Source organism: Jaculus jaculus, chromosome 21 (genome assembly GCF_020740685.1).
Source record: "Jaculus jaculus isolate mJacJac1 chromosome 21, mJacJac1.mat.Y.cur, whole genome shotgun sequence".
Classification (NCBI taxonomy): Eukaryota; Metazoa; Chordata; class Mammalia; order Rodentia; family Dipodidae; genus Jaculus; species Jaculus jaculus.
Window position 1 is genome coordinate 11,516,294 of NC_059122.1, and position 15,360 is coordinate 11,531,653.

The 15,360-nt window shown below is 50.2% G+C and overlaps 1 protein-coding gene across 2 annotated transcripts in view; it reads left to right on the forward strand.

Annotated features, from left to right (window-relative positions):
• The first annotated feature begins 2,816 nt into the window (after nt 1-2,816).
• Nucleotides 2,817-15,360, forward strand: part of Brd4 (bromodomain containing 4) — a 76,864-nt gene continuing 64,320 nt past the window's right edge. For both annotated transcript variants that reach the window (XM_045139114.1, XM_045139115.1), the window contains exon 1: nt 2,817-2,893. The gene's annotated coding sequence lies outside the window, so the exon portion shown is untranslated. The remainder of the gene's footprint in view (nt 2,894-15,360) is intronic.

Sequence of the window (15,360 nt, forward strand, 5' to 3'; positions counted from 1 at the left end):
GAAAGAAAGAAAGAAAGAAAGAAAGAAATAGAATATTCTAGAAATAGAATGGGTGTGCCAGGGCTTCCAGTCATGGAAAACAAACTGCAGATGCATGGGTCAGCTTGTGCATTCTTATGTGGTTCCTGGGGAATCGAACCTGGGTCCTTCGGCTTTGCTGACAAGCACCTTAACAGCTAAGCCACCTGACTGTGCAGCCTACAAAGTAGGATCCTTCTGCTTCAGTCTCCTGTGTGCTGGGAATACATACATGTTTAACTATATATAGGAAATCTTTACAATGTTTGCTTTTTCTTTGTGGAGATGGAACTCATGACCTTCCATAGACATGCCAGTCAAGATCTCTACCACCTACATTACATCCCTAGTGTGCTTTCTATTCTTAAGAGATGAGACTAAGCCGGGCGTGGTGGTGCACGCCTTTAATCCCAGCACTCGGAAGGCAGAGGTAGGAGGATCATGGTGAGTTCAAGGCCACCCTGGGGCTACACAGTGAATTCCAGGTCAGCCTGGGCTAGAATGAAACCCTACCTTGAAAAACCAAAAATAAAAAAAGAGATGAGACTAAAAATGCTGGGTGAAGACAACGGCAAAAGGTGGAGTGGTTATGTTTACAGGTCTGAAAACCTTTACAGAAGAATCATATTAAGCTACAAGAGACCTAAGCCTAGCCTTGTAAAGATCACAAAAATACCCAGTGTCAAGCTCAGTGTGGTAATGCACACCTTTAATTCTACCCCTGGGGAGGCACAGATAGGATAGCCATGAGTTTGAGGCCACCCTGAGACTTCGTAGTGAATTCCAGGTCAGCTTGGGCTAGAGAGAGAGCCTACCTCGAAAACAAACAAACAGAAACCCAAACCCAATGTCTAGTAAGTGCTTCTGTGTTCCAGGCCAGCATGCTCTGCAAGCCCCCCATGGGTCTGTGACTGTGTCAGGCACATGTCTGCTCTAAGCTCATAGCAGGAGTTAGCTGAAGAATGAGGTCACCTGAGAGCGACCAGGAGGAGCACCCTAGGCTTGGAGATAAGCACTAACCAGTCTGTAGATCCTCTGCCGAGGCCAGCCTGGCTGTGCTGGTACACACCTGTAACCCCATCACTCAGCCGAGTTGTAAAGATTGTAAATTAAAAATCAAACTAAATTAAGAGTTGAGATTTCAATAGTGTTCTCAAGACCCTACCTTGAAATGAAATTTTTTTTTCCCCAAACAGCTCCTTACTACAGAAGAAAAAAAATAACTCTTTTCTTTTTTAAAAATATATTTTATTTTTTATTTGTTTGAGAGAGAAAGAAGCAGAGAGTGAGGGACAGGGAGAGAATGGTAGCGCCAGGGCTTCCTGCCACTGCAAATGAACTCCAGAAGCATGCGCCACCCTGTGCATCTGGCTTACATGGGTCCTGGGGAATCGAACTTGCGTCCTTTGGCTTTGCAGACAAGAGCCTTAACCGCTAAGCCATCTCTCCAGCCTTTTTGTTTTTTAAAAAAATACTACTTTATTTTTATTTATTCATTTGAGAGAGAGAGAGAGAGAGGGAGAGAATGGGCACGCCAAGGCTTCCAGCCACCGCAAACGAACTCCAGACGCGTGCACCCCCTTGTGCATCTGGCTAACGTGGGCCCTGGCGAATCGAACCTGGGTCCTTCTGGCTATGCAGGCAATTGCCTTAAGCGATAAGCCATCTCTCCAGCCCCGCTTTTCTTTCTTTGAGGTAGGGTGTCACTCGAGCCTAGGGTGACATGGAATTCACTACGTAGTCTCAGGCTGGCCTTGAACTTGTAGTGATCCTACCTCTGCCTCTCGAGTGCTGGGACTAAAGGCGAGCGCCACCACGCCGGGCTCCCCCTCCTATGGGCAAGGTGTGCGGGTCCGCTGCTAGGTGTGAACAGCTCCCGGGTTCAGACCAGTCCTACTTTCAGGGGGGTGCCCTCGGCCTCCTCCCTAGTTTTGTTGTTCGCGGGGGGGGGGCGGGGGGGATTGTCGTCTCCCGACTGTCCGATCCCCCCGCGTTCGCCCAGCTCCCTTACCTGCGCTTTCGGGGGTCCTCTGAGCCTGTCCAGTCGTCCGGCGGGATCCCCCCCACACACCCCCCGCGCCGCCACCTCCGCTCCACCTGCCAGCACCCGCGCGCGCCGCGGGGACGCGCACGCCGGGCGGCGGCGGGGCGGGGCCGCGCCCGTAAGCGCGCGCGGTGACGTCAGTGCGCTGGCGGCGGCGGCGGCGGCGGCGGCGGAGCTGTTTGTTCTGCTCTCCCGCAGCCGAGGAAGCCGAAGCATTGGCGGCCGTGGTGAGCGCGGCGGCGGCGGCGGCGGCGGGGGCTGCCGGCGGTGCCCGCGGTGGAGCGCGGCGTGTGAGCGCGGAGGAGCGGCGGGCGGGCCCCGGCTCGGCGCAGGTTAGCCGGAGGCTGGTGACGGCGGGGCGGGAGGGCGGCGGCGGCGGCCGGGCGCGCGGCCTAGCGTCGCAGGTGAAGGAGGACGGCGGCGGTGTGCGCGGTCGTTCCCGGTGCCCTTCGGGGGGCGGGGGACGGCGGGGCGCGTCGCCGGGGAGCCCGCGTAACCTGCATTGCGTAATGGGCCCGGTGCGCCGCCACCTACGCCACGGGCGCGGGGAGCGCAGGCCCGCGGGGGGGGGGGGAAGCCCGCGCCTGCGTACGGCGGCGGGGAGGGGACACGCCGGGTGTGTCGAAGCCGTCGTTGCGTGCGTGGTTCGGGTCGCCGCTCGCCGTGGGCCGCCGCCGCCGCCGGTGGCGGTGGTGGTGGGGGGCGACGACGACGACGCGGGCGGCGGGGGGCGGGCCTAAGGCGCCGGGCACTTCCTGCCGCCGCCATTTTGTCGGAGGAGGAGGGAGCGGCGGCATCTGCGGCGGGATCCGCGGCGCGCCGGAGGCCTGGGTGAGTCCCGGCCTCGGGGGCGACGCGTGCGCCCGCCGCGGTCTCCTCCGCCCGTGCGCCCCGATCCTGCGGCCCGGGCCGGGCATGGGCCCCCTCCCCGTCCCGCGCGCACACACACACACACACACGCACACACACACACACACCCGGGCCGCTCACGTGGGCAGTGCCCTGGCGCTCTTCTTCCGCCACCCGGGCCCTTCCGCCGGGGCTCCCGCTCCCCTTCCCCACTTCCCCCGCCGGTTCCTTCCCGCCGCCGTGCGCCGGGCTTGGCCTGCACGCGAGCTCGCGGCCTCCCCGGGGCCGGAGGGGCGCTAGGCCCGTTCCCCGGGGCGAGGGTAAGGCGGGCCCGGCGCTCGGCCCAGCCGCCGCCGCGTTCCCCTGGGCCTGCGGGCCCCCTCCGCCCGGTCTCCGGGGCGCTTTGTTGTGCCCGGGCCCGTGCTGCCCCGCTTCCCCCTTCCTCGGCCCGTGTGCATCGAGGGGTGTGTGGCGCTCTGGGGTGGGGATGCGGGGGAGTTGTGATTCAGCGAAATAATATGACCCCCCCCCCGTGCATGCACACACACACACACACACACACACACACACACAGGCGCGCGCGGACGTAGCACAACTTGGCCGGGCTGTCCCCGAGGCCCCGGTGCCCGGGGTGAAGACGGGGAGTCCCACGCGCACTCTGCAGTGTGCACGGTGGGAAGGCCTCCGCTTCTGGCCCGGGCCTGAGTCATGTGCTTGCTTGCATGGAGTAGGACTGACCTCCTTCTTTTGCACAATTCCGGACACCGGGGTTTTTTGTTGTTGTTGTTGTTGTTATTTGCTTGCTTGCTTGTTTATAAAGGTTGGTTTGTTTTTTTAAACCTGCTTGTCTACTTACTGTGGTTTGTGTGATGTGGTGAAATTTGTGTTCCTGGGCGTTTCTAAGTGACTTCTTGGAGTCTGCCTTGTGAGAATTGAAATGTCTTTGCTAGTCCTCAGTTACCGACGTGGGGGGGGGGGGGTGTCTCAGCCAATGTGTGCTCTTCGGTGCTGGAATAATGGTTGGGGGATTTTTTTCCTTATTTTTTAATAATCTGTGGGACTGTCAAGTATCCAAAAAGTTTTGGTCCCTGGACTTGGTAGATCCTGGGAGTTGTAAACCAAGTCGTGTTCAAAAAGGATTTGTTAATGTGCTTACAATTTCGAGAAGGCTTAGGATGGTACGTCCTATTTCATGATCTTACCAATAATTTAATCTCTTTCAGTTTGATTTGGGCAGGATTATCTTTACAGTCAACGCGTGGTACATAACCCCTTCCACAAGTTTCAACTGAGGGAGGAGAAACCCGTCAAGTGACCTATACTGAGCAAATCGGAAGGAAAAGTAGTCTCATCTAATCCGTTAGCTACTCTAGGAGACAGCGTCCAGCTCACCCAGGAGTCAGTCCCATGAACCCACCGGTCTTAGTTGGTCTTAGCTGGAAATAATCCACCACCTTGTGTCTTTTCTAGCATTCTGTATGCGCAGATGGTTTAAGATAAAACTGTGCCGAATGATGAAAGTTAGAATGAAAAAGTGGCTAAGGACAGTTTGTACTGAATGTCTACCCGAGTAGAAAAACAGCAAAGTTGTGAGAGAATCTTGGACCACTTAGTAAAATTTCCACCAAATTTATTGAATTGTTTAAAGGAATTTAGACTTTGTTTCCAAAAGTTGCCTTTTTGAGCCAGTTGTTTTGATCTTTGTACTAAAATGCTCTTTTACTTTTGGAGGTCAGGGAGAATGAAATATTTTTCAAGTTACACAATTCAGGTTATTCAATGACTTGAGTTACAAATTTTGTAGAATGGAGGTTTGGAGTTTTGTTTTGTCTTGTTTTTGACAGTTTCACTGTAACCCACGCTCACCCCAGACTTGGTAATTCTGCAGCCTTAGTTCTGAGATTGACGTCCTTAGCCACTAGTTCTTTTTCGGAGTTTCTTGTTTTTATTATTTAATTTGTCAGAGAGGTGGTAGATAGAGAATGGTCACACCAGAGCCTGCAGCCACTGCAAAAGAACACCAGATACTTGCAAGTCTGGCTTTATGTGGGTACTGGGGAAACGAACCTGGGTCCTTACACTTTGCAGGCAAGTACCTTAACTGCTGAGCAATCCCTCCAGCTTGCTTATTTTTCTAAAAAAAAAAATTATTTAATCTATTTGGTAGTAGAGAATGGGCATGCCTGGCCTCTTGCCACTTGAAACAAACTCCAGATACATCTTTGCATCTGGACTTATGGTTGGTACTGAGAATCTAACCTGGGATGTTAGGCTTTGCAAGAAAATGCAGAGCCATCTCACCAGCTTTCTGGAATTGTTTAAGCAAAAACTGTTAGATTAGATTTAATGTTTAAGTGACTTGAAGATCCAGGGTGTTAAATCTGCTTCTGTCAGCCCGCTGTTGTCATTTGTCAAGATTGTATGAATGTAAAATATTTTAATTATTATTTTTTTTTTTTGAGAGAGGGAGGTGAGTTTGGCACACCTGAGCCTCTGCTGCTGCAAACTCCAGGTGCATGCGCCACTTTGTGCACCTGGCTTTATGTGGGCATTGGAGAATTGAACCCTGGGCTGTCAGGCATTGCAAGCAAGTGCTTTTAACCACTGAGCCATCTCTCTCTGAATCATCTTGTCATTTGACTTTTGGGTTTATATAAGGAGAGTTGCTGGGAGAGGAGGCGGGTTTGAGGCCTGGGTTGTGTGCACATTTCCTATTCAGAAAGAAGCTTGTCATGGTAAGTTAGTCCTGGTGCTTCGCAGACTTCTGTGCTCGCTAGTGTTTAGAAAAGACTGCACATTCGCAAAGTGAGAATTGCTGTCTGTCTTCTGTTTAATATATGACATGCTTGTAAAAATAAAATTTTCTGGAGCTAGGGAGATTGCTCACTGTTTGAGGGTACTTGCTTGCCTACCCAGGTTCAATTCCCCAGCCACCCACATAAGCCAGAGGCAAAACTTGGTGCTCTTCAGTGGGGGTTGGGGTGGCGCGTGTGCATGGGGGAAGGGTTCTTGCTGCTGCAGACACATGCCCCCTGTGCTGGGCTTTATGGCTCTGGAGAGTGGAGCCCAGGACGCCATGCTCGGCAAGCAGGCGCCTCCAACCCCGTTTAGCCATCTCCGCAGCCCGCTACTGTAAGCCTGCGCTGGTGGGCTGGAGGAGGGGTCAGTAGTTAGGGTGCTTGCCTGCGAAGCCCAGCAACCCAGACTTGACCACCCAGCACCACATAAAGCCAGAAGCACGAAGTGAGTTTGCAGCAGCTAGAGGCACTGGCATGCCCATTCTCCCTCCCTCCTTCTCAGTGTCTGTCTCTATCTGTCTCTCCCTCTCTGTGTTTGCCAACAATTAACAAATACTAAAAACCGTAATGGAGTTCCACAAGAGAGGGTATGCTTTTCTTATTCTGTTACACTCAGCTCCTAGAGAGCGTTTTTGTTCCTGTTTTTTTTCAAGGTAGGTATTCTAGCCCAGGCTGTCTTCAAACTTAAGCCATCCTCTTTAACATTGGTCAGCCAGATGGTGCTGCAGTTAAGGCATGCCTGTGCGCCCAACCTAGGAGAGCATCTTAAAATCCTTGAGGTTTGGAGAGGGCACAGAGAGGTCTTGCCAATGAGAAGGCCAGTGGGTTAAGCCTTTGAGTTTTGGTTTTCAGAGGTAGGGTCTGTAGCCCAGGCTGGCCTGGACCGTGCTGTAGCCCAGGCTGGCCTCAGGTTCACAGCCCTCGTGGAGGCCAAGCACTCACAGCCAGGCCTGGCTTCGAGTCTCTGAAGGAGTAAGATGGGGCAGGGTTTTTCCAGGGTCTCACTCTAGCCCAGGCTGACCAGGCATGCACTGTGCCTGGCCCTGATCTCATAGACCCTCCTCCCCCTTCGCCTTGCTTGTGCTGGGATTAATAGACGTGAGCCAGCACTCCTGGTTACGTGATTATTTTTATTTATTTTTTGAGGTAGGGTCTCACTCTAGCTCAGGCTGACCTGGAATTCGCTTTGTAGTCTTTAGGGTGCCCTTGAACTCTTGCAGTCCTCCTACCTCTGCCTCCCGAGTGCTGGGATTAAAGGCGTGCGCCACTACACCCGGCAAATATTTGCAAATATCTTTAAAACATTATCAGTGAACAAAATTGGTCAATAGTGACTTCTAAGAAGTAGGCTTCTTTCTTTTTCCTCTCTCAAGATAGGGTCTCGCTCTAGCCCAGGCTACGTGGAATTCATTACATAGTCTCAGGATGGCCTCGAACTCACAGCGGTCTTCCCCCAAACCTACCACCTTGGCTGCCCGAGTGCTGGGATTAAAGGTATTCACAGCCACATCTGGCAAGTTTCTTTTATTTAAAAAAAAAAAAAAAATTGAGGGTTTAGTGGGTAAGATGCTTGCCTGTGAAGCCCAAGGGCTCAGGTTCAATTTCCCGATACCCACATAAGCCAGATGCACAAGGTGCCCATGTGTCTGGAGTTCATTTGTAGTCCCCCTGCATGCCCATATTTATCATTCATTCACTCTGTCTCTCTCTCTCTCAAATAAGTCAAACATGTTTAAAAGTACTTGAAGTCCAGACATCTGTCCAGGCTTTTTGTAATTTTTGAGGTAGGGACTTGCTCTAGCCCAACCTGTCCTGGAACTATGTAGTCTCAGGCTGGTCTCAAACTCAGCGATCCTCCTGCCTCTGTTTCCTGAGTGCATGCCACCAAACATGCCCCCCCCCATTTTTAATATTTTCAGCTGGGCGTGTTGGTGCATGCTTTAATAATCCCAGCGCTTGGGAGGCAGAGGTAGGAGAATCGCTATGAGTTCGAGGCCACCCTAAGACTACATAGTGAATTTTAGGACAGCCTGAACTACAGTGAGACCCTGCCTTCAAAAAAAAAAAATACTTTTTTCATTCAGTTATTTATTTGGCAAACAGAGAGGGAAAAAATCTGAATGAATGAGAACTCCAGGTGCACCCACCCGTTTGCAGACAAGTGCCTTAATCTCTGAGTCTCTCTTCAACCCAAAGGATGATTTTAAAAGAAATTATTTGTACATGTGTTTTTGTGCACGCCAGGTTTTTTTTTTCCTGCTATAGAGAAAGGCCAGATGCACAGGCTACTGTTTGTGTCTGGCTTTCCGTGGGTGTTGGGGACGCAAACCCGGGCTGGCAGGCTTTATGAGCAGCCCTCCAGGATGGTTTCCTAACAGCCCGTCATCTTTTCTCTTCCAGCCTGTACAGTGTCTGCCACACTCCTTTCAAACTGCATCCACATGTCCCAGCACAAGGTGTGGTGGGATAGATTCCATTCTGAACACAGAAGAGAGTCTGAGTTAGCGTGCCTCCTCTTAGCGCCTGGCAGGAGATGGAAGCCAGGCCTCACACAGTCCACACACCTTTGTCCGTGACCTTGCCTGCTCTTGTTGCTTCCATGAAGGGCTTTACTTTCAGTCCATCGCCTTAACCCACCACGCCACCTCATCCATCCCATCCCATCCCATGTGTCTTTATTGCTGCTGCTGTTTGGTTTTGTTTTCTGAGGTACCGTCTTGCTTTAGCCCAGGCTAAACTAGATGCACAAAGTGGTGCGTGTGTCTGGAGTTCCTTTACAGTGGCTGGAGGCCCTCGTGTGCCCATTGTATCTCTGTATATGCCCGCCCCTCCCTCCCTCCCTCCCTCCCTCCCTCCCTCCCTCCCTCCCAAGTAACAATAAAATATTTAAAAATGATTAATTACTTGAGAGAGAGAAAGGCAGATAGAGAACCTGGGCCTGCAGGAATTGCAAGCAAGTGCCTTTAGCTATTGAGCCGTCTTTCCGGTCTCACAATTTTTCTTAAAAAGTGTGTGTGTGTCAGTGTCAGAACCTCCTGCCACTGTAAACAAACTCCAGACTCATTTACCACTTTATGTCTCTGGCTTTATGTGGGTACCAAGGAATGGCACCCAGGCCATAAGGCTTTGCAAGCAAGTGCCTTTAACTGCTGAGCTGTCTCTCCAGCTTGCCCATCTTTTAAGTTTGTTGTTTTGAGGTAGGTTCTCTAGCCCAGGCTGAACTGGAATTCACTATGTAGTCTCAGGATGGCCTTGAACTCATGGCATGATCCTCCTACCTCTGCCTCCCAAGTGCCAAGATTAAAGGTTTATGTCACTGATCAGCCAGTCTTTTTTTTTTTTGAGGTAGGTTCTCACTCTAGCCCAAGCTGACCTGGAATTCACTATGTTGTCCCAGGGTAGCCCCAAACTCACAGCGATCCTCCTACCTTTGCCTCCCAAGTACTGGGATCAAATGCATGCGCCACCACACCCTGCTGATCAGCCATTCTCGATCCCCAAATTCTTACTGTGTACAAGAAAATAAAAAGGGGGCTGGAGAGATGGCTTAGCGGTTAAGTGCTTGCCTGTGAAGCCTAAGGACCCCGGTTCGAGGCTCAGTTCCCCAGGTCCCACGTTAGCCAGATGCACAAGGGGGCGCACGCGTCTGGAGTTCGTTTGCAGAGGCTGGAAGCCCTGGCGCCCCCATTCTCTCTCTCTCCCTCTATCTGTCTTTCTCTCTGTGTCTGTCGCTCTCAAATAAATAAATAAAAAATTTAAAAAAAAAAAAGAAAAGAAAAAGGCATTTTCTGTTGTGATGTTACTTTGGTATAGATGTAGCATATTACTGTGTTCATCTCCCAGGAGTTTGAGTATCACTTATAGGTTATTTGAGAATGGCACTATTATAAAATATCAGTTGGGGATCTTGGGGGGAGGTTCCAAGGTAGGGTCTCACAGTGATCTTGCTACCTCTGCCTCCCTAATGCTGGGATTAAGGGATTGAAGCTACCAATGCTGTGTTTTCAAGAAACTATGTATGTAGCCGGGCGTGGTGGTGCACACCTTTAATCCCACACTCTAGGAGGTAGAAGGAGGAGGATTGCTGTGAGTTTAGGTCACCGAGACTACATAGTGAATTCCAAGTCATCCTGGACTAGAGCAAGACCTTACCTTGAAAAATCAAAGATAAAATAAGAATGAGGTATGTACGTAAGGTAGAATTAAGAATAGCCATACCTGAACCTCCTGCCGCTGCAAACAAATGCCACACATGAGGCATTATAGGTACCAGGGTATTGAATCCAGGCCATCAGGCTTTTGCAAACAAGCACTTTTAACCACTGAGCCAACTTTCTCACTGCGCGTGTGGGGTGGTGGGGTTTGGGGGGATTGGTATGCCAATGCCTTCAGCCACAGCAAAGGGAACTCCGCATGCGTCACATTGTCCTTAGGTTCCATGGGCAAGTACCTTAACTGGTGAGTTGTCTCTCCAGCCTGGATGTGTGTGTTTAAATTTTTTAATTAATTAATTTATTTGAGAGAGAGAGAATGGGCACGCTAGGGCCTCTAGCCACTGCAAACAAACTCCAGATGCATGTGTCCCATCAAGCATTTGTGCATCTGGCTTTAGAGGGTCTTGGAGAATCAAACTGGGATCCTTTAGCTTTGCAGGCAAATAACGTAACTGCTAAGCCACCTCTCCAGCCTCCAAAGTGTATCTTTTTGATTTTTTGAAGTAGGATCTCACTCTACCCCTGACTGACCTGGAATTCACCATGTCATCTCAGGGTGGCCTCGAACTTATGGCGATCCTTCTACCTCTGCCTCCTGAATGCTGGGATTAAAGGTGTTGCCACCACACCTGGCCAAAGTGTACTTATTTGTTGCTGTTGCTGTTGGTTTTTCGAGGTAGGGTCTCACTCTAGCCCAGGCTGACCTGGAGTTCACTATGTAGTCTCAGGGAAAAGTGTACTTTTTAAGATGGTCTCGATGAAGAATTGCTTTCTCCAGTAACTTGGTCTTGCTAATTTGTAAGGAAAAACCCCAAGCTCAAGCATACCATGAAGTAATTTCCTAATATCTTTTAACCTTAGGAACTCTAGCTTATACGGACATGTGGTTTGCTGGTGTGAGACAAATGGACGCTTCCTTTTAAAATCTGTGGGTACAACTGACAAGCGCTGTGTTCTGAGAACAGTGGTCTAACACCATCCTCAGTTGATAGGCAAGCATGCATAGTTCATGTGAATGAGTGCCTAGGAAGACTATCTTTATTTGGTTTTTTTTGTTTGTTTGTTTTTTGTTTTTGTTTTTTTTCTAGGTAGGGTCTTACTCTAGCCCAGGCTGACCTGGAATTCACTATGGAGTCTCTCAGGGTGGCCTCGAACTCACGGCGATCCTCCTACCTCTGCCTCCCAAGTGCTGGGATTAAAGGCGTGCGCCACCACGCCTGGCTTGTTTTTTTTTTAGGTAGGGTCTCAATCTAGCCCATGCTGACCTGGAATTCACAATGTAGTCTCAGGTTGGTCTCAAACTCACAGCAGTCCCTATCTCTGCCTCCCCAGTGCTGGGACTAACGGTGTTTGCCTGCAAGAGTGGTGCACCAGTAACTAGAAACACAATATTAGTGTTACAAAGGTGCAGGTGTGTGGGCTGCGGGAAAACTTGGTTTTGGAGGGGAGTTTTGCATTGAAGGCCCAGAGAAGTAAAGGAAACAGGAAAATTTATTCCACAGTATCCAGGAGAGCCTGTATTCTGTCTCTATGGCCTTACAACATTGATCATACAAGATAATGTAAAGCATTCAAGATTAAAGTACAAAGATCAGGGCTGAAGGGATGGCTTAGCTGTTAAGACTCTTGCCTGCAAAGCCAGAGGACCCAGGTTCGATGCCCCAGGACCCACGTAAGTCAGATGTACAAGGTGGCGCATGTGTCTGGAGTTTGTTTGCAGTGGCTGGAGGCCCTAGCACATCCTTTCTTTTTCTATCTGCCTTTTTCCTCTCCTCCCCGCCCCCAAATAATAAAATAAATTTTAAAAGAAAGGGCAAAGATGACATTTTTCTGTGAGCATAGTGAAATGAAGAGGTGGTTTATTGTGTTAAAAGCTTGACTTTGAGGGCTGGAGAGATGGCTTAGCGGTTAAGCGCTTGCCTGTGAAGCTTAAGGACCCCGGTTCGAGGCTCGGTTCCCCAGGTCCCACGTTAGCCAGATGCACAAGGGGGCGCACGCGTCTGGAGTTCGTTTGCAGAGGCTGGAAGCCCTGGCGCGCCCATTCTCTCTCTCTCCCTCTATCTGTCTTTCTCTCTGCGCCTGTCGTACTCAAATAAATAAATAATTAATTAATTTAAAAAAAAAAGCTTGACTTTGAGGTAAGGCAGACCTAACTTTGAATTTCTGTTCTGCCACTGCTAGTGTAGCCCTAAGACTTTGTGGGGGTTTTGTTTGTTTGTTTTTGTTTCTCGAAGTAGCATCTCACTCTAGCCCAGAGTGACCTGGAATTCACTATGTATGTAGTCTTATGGTGGCCTCTAACTCACAGGAGATCCTCCTACCTCTGCTGGATTAAAGGCGTGCACCACCACGCCTGGTTACCTCCCCCCCCCTTTTTTTTAAAAATTCTTTTGAGCTAGAAAATAGGCATTCCAGGGCCTCTAGCCACTGCAAATGAACAGCAAGGGAGTGAAGTGAAGATGATGACGAACATGTGTGTCGGAAATCTGAAAGGCATGGTCAGGTCCGCTGTGGGGACTCTGCTCTGAAGGAGGGCTGTGACGCCGTCTTGAGTGGCTGGTGGGCTGGAGGACTCTGGCTCTGGTAATAGGGCTCAGTTTGAAAGGCAGTAGCCCTCAGAGAGCCCAAAGATGAGGTTAGTTTAAACCAGGCATTGCAGCCGAGTCCTGGGCCAGGTAGATACTGTGTTCCAGCAAGCGCCTGTATGACAGTGTGCTGGGGGACGTTTCAGTGCTTTCGATCGAGAGGGAGTGGGTGAGGTGTGTTAGGGACGTGCAGTCTGAAAACAAAGAAAGGCCTGGTTCTGGTTCTGTTCCCTGAGCTCCTGTCCTCAGTGTAACTGCCGGCAGTGTTGGCCTGGAGTGAAGCTTTGCCGCCGAAGGGAACGCAGTGGCCCTGGCCAGCCAGTCTGGTGTTTGTGTGGTGCTCTTGGCGGGGGGGGGGGGGGGGGGGGGGTGGACTCAGAAACTTGGAATTTACGACCTGTGGTCTCTTAAGTTGCCTAGTGCCTGCTCTCGACGAAAGGACAGTTAGTCAAGCACTCTACTAACATGGCAGCTGGAACAGGTAGCTTGTGGAAAGTAGTGTGTGCACGTGTGCGTAAGGAAGCCAGAGGATGTCCCTGCACATCCTCAGGTGTCACGGTTCCTATCAATGCTGCTCACCTTTTTTAGTCATGCCTGGAACTTGCCTGTTTTGGCTAAAGTGGTTGTCCTGTAAGTACGTCTCCATCTCCCTAGTACTGGGGTTTACAAGTGCTTTCCACCTCACCCACTTTTCTATGTGGGTTATGGGAATCAAACTCGGGTCCTCGTGCTTACAAGGCAAGCACTTTACTAACTGAGCTCTCTCCAGCCCAAAAGTAACAGGCTGCTCAATAGCATTGGCTATGTTTGAGAAAATGAACAGCTAGTCGAGGTGCCACATGCCTTTAACCCTAGCACCTAGGAGATGGGTGGGAAGACCACCTTGAGTGCAGTGTTAGCCGAGTCTGGAGTGAGACCCTACCTCAACCCCTCCAGAAAAGCGACGTCTTTGCTCACCACCCAGGGTAGTGCGTTTATTACTTTCTTTTTTGTTGTTTTTCCAAGTAGGGTCTCACTGAAACCCAAGGCTGGCCTTGAACTTGCAGTGGTCCTCCTGCCTCTGCCTGCTGAGTACTGGGATTAAAGGCGTTTAATCTTTAAATTTAGCCTTACCTGGCTCAGTTTCCCTTTTCTAGTCTGGAAGAGACATAAGATGGTCTACCATGTGCAGGTTGCTTTCAGTTATGGAACCTTGTGAGAGCATGTGTGTTCGTGTGTGTGAATCACTTGTTTCCTATTTGACAGTAGGAAAATATTGCCATCTTACTCATCTGTTTCAAGGTAATAGCTGTGTGTGGTCCCAGGAAGGTGGCTTTGCATTTCCATTGCCTGAGCTGGTCCTCTTACACCCTAGACCCTTTCCACTTGAAATGTGCATACGGCCTGCACCTTCGCTACTTCAGTGATGTCTCACGGGGGTCTCGTGGCCTCTTTGTTCTGCTAAGTTCTTGTTTGAGAGCTTTGTGCCCCCTTTGGCCCGCTGCTCTTTCTGCCTGCTTTCCTTCCTACCCGTGCCATCTTTCACCTTAATGTGGACTCAGCAACACTCAGGGCATGTGTTCAGCAAGCTGCTTTCCTGTAAAGATTACAACTACATTTTCTCAGTGGTGCTTGACATCTCACTTTATTTTTTATTTGTTTAGTGGAGAGAGAATGGGGACTCCAGCCACTGCAAACGAACTCCAGAAGTATGCACCCCTTTGTGCATCTGGTTTTACGTAAGTACTGGAGAATTGAACCCAGGTTGTTAGGTTTTGCAGGCAAGTGCCTTAACCACTCTCTCTAGACCCTCCCTTTATTTATTTATTTTTTTTTTTTTAAGTTTTTTGGGGTTTTTGAGATAGGGTTTCACTCTAGCCCAGGCTGACCTGGAATTCACTATGTAGTGTCAGGATGGCCTCAAACTCAAGGCAATCCTCCTACTTCTGCCTCCCTCCTGAGTGCTGGGATTAAAGGTGTGGGCTACCACACCCTGCTTAAAGATTTACCTTTATTTACTTATTTTTGAGACAGAGGAGGGGAAGAGAGACATGGGCACACCAGGGCCCTCTAACCACTGAAGATGAACTCCATGTGTGTCTGGCTTACATGGGACCTGAAGAATTAAACCTGGGTCCTTAGGCTTCACAGGCATGTGCCTTAACCGCTAAGTCATCTCTCCAGCCCCCTCCCTTTATTATTGATTATGTCTTATTTATTTATTTTTTTGAGTTAAGGTCTCACTCTTAACAGTGAATCCGCATGGTAATCCTACTTCTTTTTGCCTCCCAAGTGCTGGGATTAAAGGTGTGCACCACCTCGTCCAAGCTCTCCTTCATTTTTATTACTTTGTGCCTGTCCGAAATGGCAATACCACATACAGCCACTCTGATTTCCAGGTTAAATTCTAGTTCATGGGTGCTTTCTCCACCCACTTAAGAACACTCTCATTAAAAAGGAATTTCCTGGGCTGGAGAAATGGTCCAGTGGTTAAGGTGCTTGCCTGCAAAGCCAGCAACGTGGGTTCAATTCCCCAAGACCCACATGAACCAGGTATACAAGGTGGCATGTGCATGTGGAGTTCCTTTGCAGTGGCGGGAGGCCCTGGCGTGCCCATTTTCTGCCTCTCCCCCCTCAAATAGATTAGTTAAGAAAAGAAAGGAAGAAAATGACTGAGAGAAGCCAGGCATGCTCTTGGGAGGCAGAGGATGGAGAAGTGTGATTTCAGTGCCATACTTGGCGGCATCAGTTCAGGCAAGCCTGGATTAACATGAGTGAGGCCTTGTCTCAAAACACACCAAACGGCAGCGGAAGTGCCTAGCTGCAGAGTGAACCCCTATCTCAATGTAGTGGTTGATTCGCTCTGTGTCGGT